The sequence below is a fragment of the Engraulis encrasicolus genome, chromosome 23 (assembly GCF_034702125.1).
Source record: "Engraulis encrasicolus isolate BLACKSEA-1 chromosome 23, IST_EnEncr_1.0, whole genome shotgun sequence".
Taxonomy (NCBI): domain Eukaryota; kingdom Metazoa; phylum Chordata; class Actinopteri; order Clupeiformes; family Engraulidae; genus Engraulis; species Engraulis encrasicolus.
In genome coordinates, this window is record NC_085879.1 from 8,226,399 (window position 1) to 8,236,398 (window position 10,000).

A 10,000-nucleotide genomic window follows, 5' to 3' on the forward strand; every position below is an offset into this window, starting at 1 on the left:
ATCATTTTTTGACAATAATTCTGGATGTATTTATACTACGTATATTATTAAAAGAATATTATAAAATATCATTCAACCTGAATTCCTACTGTTACTGTTGTGTTTTTCTTTTATAATGGAGACCTCAGAGAAATTGAACGAGAGCGAGAGGAAAAAGGGAAATAGATTGCTTCTCAAGGTGACATACGAACATATCATTACCAGTGCAGAGAAAATCCTGCGTGTAGTCACATAATCAGATCATTAGCACCTGTTGAGATGGTGTACGACATGACACCGCAGAGTGCACACAAACAGCAGATGTTCTGCACATCGTACTCAGAGAGAGAGAGACAGGAGATGATGACGATGATGAGATGGCTGAATAGAGCCAGATGCTGTCAGGCTGAATACCCATTGTCAGTGGTATCATTGCCCCCTCCTTGGTACTTACGGTGGCATCACTCACATACAGGTAGGCTACGTTTGCCCAAGTACAGCAGAGGGTGTGTTTGGTGAAAGTGGGGTCAGACCAAATCACGCAGGGCCATAGAGAAAGCAGTGAGTGATTCACTTTAGGTTGAACTTTTTTTTTACCTTTTGGCAGTGGCCAAACAATGCAATGCGACGCTAGAAGAGCCACAATTCAGTTCAGCAGCCTGTGACATCACTTAAGGCACCAATAAAGTAAACTGGAAACTAACACAATGCAGCAGATGGGCGCATATACTGTATGTGGTGAAGGCATCAGGATCTATGGTGGCCTCTGTCTTATGAATTTAAGTCCAGCAAAAGTCCAGCCTTAGGGCATACGAGGTATAATTCTCTACTGGTGTCTTTATGGCACTTACAACACTATTGACTGTCATTTACTACTAATAAAGACAGCTTTACTGGGCATCAGCGAATTATAGGTTTATTGGGCATCAGAGTATTCCCCCCCCCTTGTGATGTAGGTCAACATTATGGGGAGTTAAAACATAATGGGGATTTAAAACCAATCCACATACATTACAGTGTCTGGAATAAATTGGTTTGTGTAATATTGAAATGCATAAATTATGAGCTTGGCTTCAGCTTATACATACCACTTTGACTTTACCACAAATTATTTTAGGACAAAAGTTTCATTACTGGATGTCTTGTGCTGAAATTCTAGATGGTCATAAATTTAATTATATTCTCTGCAATGAAACAAAAGACATCTGCACAGTCGCGAATCAGCCAACCTTCAATCCTCCTGGTCTGGCATACTAAGCTTCAGGACAGAACTTTGAGCACTGGATAGTATTTCCTCAATACTCCCCCTTAAACTTTAAAATAGCCTATAAGAGCTTGCTTTGTTTTAGGCGGTTCATATTCTCATATTGTGGCCCATAAAATTTGTTTTCTGTCCTACGCAGTGATGTTGTACAGCCGCTCTATGCTATGTTGCATTTATTTATGTAATTATTTCAGACACTGCTTGTTTCATTACACATATTCTCATTTTCCTGTATGTTTCCCCGTAAGGCTTGTCTAAAATTGAACCAGCAGGATATAATTATAGGAGTTTTTGGACAACAACTCTGAAAGTGCCCTTGGCCTGACTTGCTATTGCACAGCTTTTAATGTCACCGATCTAAGCATAACTGGGATACGTGTGTACTACACGATGAGTGTAGCACTACATTAGGTGCCAATTCTAACACAGTAGTCTACTTTGTGCAGAGGTGTTTCAAGGTATTGTACAGTAGGTGTGAGAAGAAGAAAGCTCATCAGTGGGAAAGTGACATGGTAAGGTTACAGAGGGAAAGAGAGAAGAAATTATAAAAAGGATAAAAAGACAAGAAAAAAGACAAGGGAAGGGAGTTGAAGGTGATCATCGCAAAGAAGTAAAGAAGAGCGCTGAAAGACAAAAAAGGGACATGGATATAATGGAGGACAGGCAAAAAAAGAGTAGAAAAGAATATGCGAGTGAGAGAGAAAAAAAACATAGAGGAGAACAGAACAGAACAGGGGGTGGAGGAGCGAGGTAGCAGGGGCCAGGTTATGGGACAGCCAGGGCCAGGGACCCTCCCCCCACCCCTGCAGGAACCCCCCAGGAGGCCCCTCTACAGAAATGAACCCTCACCACCCCCACCCACCCACCCACTGCCCCAACCCAGCCAACCCCCCCTCAAGGACAAGGGCACACCATCCACATCAACATCACCTCTCTCTCTCTCTCTCTCTCTCTCTCTCTCTCTCTCTCTCTCTCTCTCTCTCTCTCTCTCTCTGTCTCTCTCTCTCTCTCTATCCTCTCGTTCTCCTTGTCTTCACCTCTCTGCTCTTTTCCCTAATACGGCGTTAGGTAAAAAAGTGCCTGAAATTGGAAAGTGGAAGAGGGGAGAGGAAAGAGCGAGAGAGAAAAAAAGAGAGAGAAATAGTTCGTTTGCTGCACGAGTGCACAGCCGACTGCACAGTGAAGTCAACGCAGAGGACTTCATCAGGAGGAGAGGCAGAGCTGCGAGTCCTTATGGGCCAAAGTCAAATCAAAGTAAGATTTAAAGTCACCGAGTTAATAATGGCCTCCACCGTACCGAGCTAATGCAGGCACACACGTGCACGCATGCTTAACTCACACAGACACAGACACACATTAGCACACATTAGGAAACGGGCATGCATACACCTATAGAACAAAGAATCACGTAGGCCTACAGATTTATACGCAGGCACACCCATACACACACACACACACACACACACACACACACACACACACACACACACACACACACACACACACACACACACACACACACACACACACACACACACACACACACACACACACACACATACATAAACATTTGCATTGCAAGTGCGTGCAGAGACTATCCTTCCCTCTCATACACACACACAAACACAACAGGCACACATGCTCTCCATCTCTCTCTTTCTCTCCCACGCAACAAAATTACAATATACTTACTTACTAACAAAAGCATGTCTTTCATGTTAACAAGACACAAGACATATATTACCCTCGACATTTAATTTACTCTAAATATGAATACTATGCACTTCATTTCCAAGTTTCCAATTAATACCCCTTAAAAGTATACAAGGTGTTATTGTGCACGTTGATTGAAATTGACTTAATTAGCGTGAAAAAGTCTACATTTCAGGTTGAACATCTTAGTTGGGTTTGAAAACACACTTTATCGTTCTGTCTATTCATCGGAAGGAAGCCATTAAAAACCATGGCACTAAGGTCTGTTGACCTTTTTAGTGTAGGCTAACTTGTAAATCTTTTTTCCCCGCACTAAGACCATTAAACATGACCCTATATGAAGACTGGAAGATACCTCCTGACAAGATGATCCCTAGTGACGCTACACAGACCTCGCTGAGAAAAAAAAGCTGGACCCTGTTTACAAGATAGCCACTCCGGTACTTCCAAACTCATTAACTTTTGACCCTCGTTAACGAGGAAGGGCTCAGGAGACGGAAGCCCCTTCATTAAGAACATGGTGACCATATCTGTGCCACATGAGATATCTTAACCTTTATAACACCCAGTCAAATACTGTGTAGCCTCCCATCAGACTCACATTAACAGGCATCCTCAACAGGCATGCACACACACACACACACGCACGCACGCACGCACGCACGCACGCACGCACGCACACACACACACACACACACACACTTAGACAAATGTGTAGGCTATGTGTATGACCATATAGCCATTTGTAGTAAAAACCCTAAGTCTCATGAAAACAAATTGGTTATAAACATGTACAAGAAATGAAATGGTTTGCCAAATAAAGGGGGCAAAAAAGATGATAAACTTTATACAGATACCAAAAAAGGGGAAAATAGTAGGAAGTTGAGAACCCAAATGGGACCAACATGTCAATCTAGAGACAAACACATCCATTTAAATTACATTCAAATTGTTTGAATGTACCATTGTAGCTACAAAAAGAGTTCCTGATGAAAACATGGTGATTTGCCAGGAGAGATGAGTTGATGATTTGAAGGTCGTTCGGTTGTGCGTGACCCCAATTTCTTCACCAGCTTTGCTTAGATCACCACCAAAAACTTTTTAAGCAGCCTCTCTGGTGCGTTTTTTGCTCCACGCCATGGCTCAAAGTGCTAATTTAGTTCGCAAAACCATTTCCTTTAGCCTCTCGAGTGCCGTGGCTTGAATCATTAATTTCGCTTGAGTTAGCTTTCCCATTGTCTCCCCATTGTCCCCAGAAACAAAACAATAGACATTGGGAGCTGCTTAATTTGGCTTGGGCTAAACTAATAATGGAGCTCCTACCATTCCCACACTGTATATAGTCCTACACACCACCAAACCCCGACACTGCCGCCCTCCCCCCTCCTTTTAACTTCAGGCTCTAATTTAGCTATCTCTAGCTTTAGCGTCTCTGAAGTCTCAACGCTAACAGCTGACGCCACCACCGCTGGTGCCATGGTAGCCCAGAGGCCGGCTGTGTTGTGAGGTCTCTTACGCCCAAAAAAGCAACCTGGCGTGAATCTCTTCACACCCCTGCCTGCACGCTTCAGGTTGCATTCATTCTGCTCTCAATGTCTGCCTATTCCCCTACCTCTGAACAGGAGTAGTCTCTGTACAACCCCCCTTTAAAAGACACACAAACACAGACATGCGAACATAGACACACACACTCTCTCACAAACACACACACACACACACACACACACACACACACACACACACACACACACACACACACACACACACACACACACACACACACACACACACACACACACACACACACACACACACACACACACACGCAAACAATGGCGCTTATGCCGGCGCTTCCCCTTTCACTAAATAAACAAAAGCATTGAGTGAGGCTGCTGTAATGTGGCGATGGTGCCACTGAGGAGATGCGTCACAAATGTGCATTGCCACTGTTCCCAGAGTAGTCTCAAGTGGATGCTGCATTAGTGGCTGTGAGATTAGGCCTGCAAAGAAAACAGAAGAGAGAACAGCACCAGACTGAAGACAGGAAGGGTGGCTCAAAATGTCACACTTACTCTGAAGGGAAAATGTCACAGGGTAGGACTAATCAGTTTTCTTCCAAGTACTCCAAATGTTCAGCTGCCAGTGGTGTTCTTGGGAAAAATTAAAGCACTATCCTAAAATACTCCTGCCTTTTGTATTTCCCTCAAAAGTGATTTGTGTGTAAATAATCTTTATCTTCCTCATGTACTGTATAGAATTATATCCCTTCCACATTTAACTCTTGTAAGGTGTTCATGTTTTGGTAACATAGAATGTGTTCGGGTCAATTTGACCCGAGCATATAGAATAATAAGGAAAAAAAAAACATAGTTCATATTCACCCTCATGTTCCCCTCACCCTGTCAGTAATTTCTGTTTATTTATGTTTTTGAGAGAGGGAGATGCAGAGAGATAACGATAAGGAGACAGTGAAGAAAGAAAGTGAACTCAATCCAAGCTCTCGGATTGAACCACTAGTGCTCTTATCGTGCAAGGTTGAAACATTGATGCACAACTGAAGGACCGAACAATATCTGCACAATTTTTTTTTCAGATTCATGTTCCTCACTGAAAATGAGCCAAAGCACCAAAGCCAGTGAATCTCAGTGCGAAAGAATAATAACTGATACTATTTTTTCAGCCTGATCTCCAAAAATTCCGTGCTCCTGGACACGGATGTTAAGGACACGAAATCCGTGTCCAGGAGCACGGATTTTGCCAAAATTCCGTGCTCCTGAACACGGAATTGTTTTCCGTGCTCCTGGACACGGAATTGTTTTCCGTGATGGGCACACGGAAGTGCTTTCTATAGGCTATTACCGCAGCACTGTGTTAACTCTATCATTAGAAAATACATACCAAATGCTAATCCTAAATAAAATACCGTATTTTCGTGACCAAAAGACGCACTGGGTTAAAAGACGCACCACCAAGGACCATGACTTTTTTCACAGACAAGACGCACTGCGTCATAGGACGCACTTCATAACTAATGTCATAATTTCATAACTAATGCTGTTGTTGTTAGGAATGCACAAAAAATAACATGCGTGGCCGAATACACGCAATATCAAACGTTGCCGAATATCACTAGCGTTTTCGAGCAGTTTCTTAAAGTATGACATGAAGCCAACATTAAATTGTACGCATGTTCTTTGAAAGAAAACAAATGTTTAAACACATTTAATGTAGGCTATTCAGCAAAAGATTCATAGAACATTGAAAAAGAATCGCCTGGTATTTCAGGAGTCGCGACCCTCATCTCTCCTCGAGATCTGCTCCGTGTCTCTCCCTCCCCTCCCTCCCTCCCACACACACACACGCGCAGGCACAGCGTCGGCCACCCGTGCACTTTTTTAACAGGAGTAGCCTACTTTTCAGTGCAATCCTGGCTGGAAAAAACATTGTTGCCCATTCATCCATGACGAAGACACTTAGGCAGTCATGAAATAGTGGTAGTGTTGTCGCACAATAGCAAACATCTTTCTCTGACGTGACGATGCATTTTCGCGGAACTTCTGAACTCCGCTTTCATAAACCTACCCGACTGTTGTTGTCTGATCTTTTTTCAATGTTCGCTAATGTTTGAAATTTAACTATAGGGTCTGTGCGTAGGCACAGTAGCTTTCTGATAAGAATCACTGGTGTGCCGATCGCAAAGGATGTTGAAGTGTAGAGTCTTGCAACTTGTTTCAGTCAAGGACACTGAAATACCAGTCAACGGCCCTTCCACGCTTTTCACATGCTTTACTGCAATAACGTCTTGCGAATGCATGCAACCATGCACACAACTATGTCAACGAGAGCGCGTACGCCATCATAACTCTGCATCGAGCAAATAATATGCAACAGCTTGCAATGCGCGCACGAGAGAGAGAGAGAGAGAGAGAGAGAGAGAGAGAGAGAGAGAGGCGTCATTCTGAACAGGTGCCATTGTAACCTGGCTACTGTACACAGCCTGCCCCGCGACGCTCTTGATTAGGCCTACTGGTATAGGCTACCCAGAAGAAGCCTATTTTTTCATAACGTGCAGACCCGATTCCCCCCAAAGTCGTTCTAAAATATCGACAGAGTCTCGCGGCCATGATTTTTTTCACACATTGGACGCACTGGCTTATTAGACGCTCTGGCAGTTTTTGACAATATTTTATGATTTTATATGCGTCTTATGGTCCGGAAAATACGGTAATGCTATAACAATTTAAGTTGTGCCCTGACCAAAACATTCCCTAACCTTAACCTGTCATTAAAGACATATTTTTGAGAAATACCTTTTCCAGTTGGTTGCTAGGCTATCAAACTCATATAATGAATGAAAGAAAACTAGCTGTGCCCAGACCAAAACAATCCCTTACCCAAACCTGTCAGTAAGAAATGTCTTTTTTAGAAAAAATATTTGAAATTAGAAAAATCCTGAGAAAACACAAGACTGTGGAAATAGGCTATAGAAAACACTTCAAACCATTCCGTGTCCAGGAGCACGGAAAACAATTCCGTGTCCAGGAGCACGGAATTTTGGCAAAATCCGTGCTCCTGGACACGGATTTTGTGTCCTTAACATCCGTGTCCAGGAGCACGGAATTTTTGGAGATCATGTTTTTTACAAGCCAAAAGTCAAAATGACTTGAACACCTTACAAGGGTGGAGTAAACATTAACATTTGACATAAAGCTAAAATTTGTGAGACACATTGCCAGGGTTGTGATATTTTTGGAAATACAGTAACCTAAAAAGAAGATACACTATAGCCATGGTAACATATTATTGAGAGCAATGCCAGCATCCTTTAGTGATACAGACAAGCAGTGAAATGACCAGGAGAGCGGTTTGACATTTGTTAAACAGATGCGTGTTGTGTCGTTCGTCACATGTGCTGATGATGCAGGTCTGTGCTCTGTCACTGTCATAGCAGGATGTCAGCTTGCTATCAGCGGGAGAGTCATTTTTCTCTCTTTTTTCCTCTCTCTATCCACATCTCTCTGCCCTCCCTCCCTGTCTCTTGCATTGTCTAGCACGTCTTTCTTTCCCACCATTGAGGGGGTGACAAAAATGAGCAATTTGCGTGGTGTGGCACGGCCCCGGCGCATGTGGTAATGTTCATGGCGAGGGTGGTGTTGGTGGTAATGGTGGCGACATTCAGAGAGGGGGACGACGTGAGGAGGAGGAGAGTGCAGTGATGGATCCCCCTCTAATGCTCCCAGCCAGTCACGAGCCGACAGGGCCGGCCGGTGAACCACGCTATGCCGAGAACAGGCCATCTGGCGCGGCAAGAATAGATCACACAAATGCCAGTGACCATCATTTTTGTTCCCCTTTTTTAAATTAATAATAATAAAAAACCCTGAACATTGAATTCTATATTCAGATCCCTGGAGGGGAACGAAAGAGAGGAGATTGAATCATTTTTTACATCTCAATTAAAACAAAGGACTGAAAACTCAGCGAGGAACTTCCTCAACCTTTAATAGCTCCGAAACTATTGCACACGCATTTATAAATGAGTATGATCTGTTGTCATCTGTGAATAGCTTCATTCAATTGGAGGAGTTTTTTCCCCCCACATTACTGATATTGATTGCCTTGTTTTTGAATGCGAGTAGAAAGTTAATGGGAAAAGACTGTTTTGGACATGTTATATATTTATTTATCTATCAAGCCATATGCAGAATCTTCTAGTGTGTCAACGCAGCCTGGATAAATTGCTCTCATTAATTTCTCCCAGAGAAAGGGTTGTGTTATAAAAGCCGAAGTGAGGCGTATGGTCACTGTGAGGAATTATTTTTCTGCTCTGCGTATCAAGGTGCAGCCATTTTGTCTTCAATTTGGTGCCATCTAATATTAGTATTTTTATTAATTATCTCAAATTAACTGTCAAAATGGTTAATTAGCATAATTAATGTAGTGTGGCCGAATCTCTGAGTGCTATTTGAAAAATGTAAAAACAGCTTAGTCCAACTCAATAGTCAGTTGTCAAAAATACATAATTACTGCCATTAATTATTCGCCGCTAGAACACTTCAATTCAATAAAGGCTGAACAAAGGTTTAAAGGGAATAAAAGACCAAGGACTTTTACTCCAATTAATTTTGATTTTATATTCTGGACAATGCACTGGGACACTTTGTGAAAGAACCTCACCTTGGCGAGAGGTGTCATTTGTCAAGGTCAAATCTGTGGGCTGTCATGCCGATCGGGCCTTTGTGACAGGGATATGATTCGCTATCGTAAGGGAACATAATATCCCGAGCCAAAGGTGTGCTGAAAGGCATTGAACAGGAGGCACAATGGAGTAATGAGACACTTTGAAATCTGACATGAAGACTATTGATACTATCACAATGTCTGAACAAACTCTGATGATGATGATGATGATGATGATGATGATGATGACGATGATGATGGTAATGGTAATGGTAATGGTGATGAAGATGATGGTGATTATGATTATCCTCATGCAGAAAAACAAGAGTGTGTTGAGGCCTGGTGAAAAAAGAGGCCATGGATTGGTCTGGGATGTTGCTTTTCTGGAGAAAGGGCATTGAAGTGCAGTAAGTAGGCAGATATAAGACAGTTTTCAGACTATTACCTGATGTGACCTGCCGAGTTAATATGGCTGACTCAGGCTACAGCCCAGACTGTAGGTGGCCCCCAGGAAGCCAGTGCATTTCTCTCTCTCTCTCTCTCTCTCTCTCTCTCTCTCTCTCTCTCTCTCTCTCTCTCTCTCTCTCTCTCTCTCTCTCTCTCTCTCTCTCTCTCTCTCTCTCTCTCTCTCTCTCTGATAAATATAGCTGTCTTTTTCATGTCCCAGCTCTCTGTGGCCATGTTTGACCTGCTCAGTCCTGGAGGTGTAATCCGGCTAGCTTGTTATAGAACGATTTCATGCCCTACATTTTATCGGATTCAGATTTTTTTTTCCTCCTGAGGAAATACTGTTGTCACTGATAGCTACCCTGTAATCACACAAACATTGTCGCTTGATAAGCCCCTGGAAAAGTATATATTTTA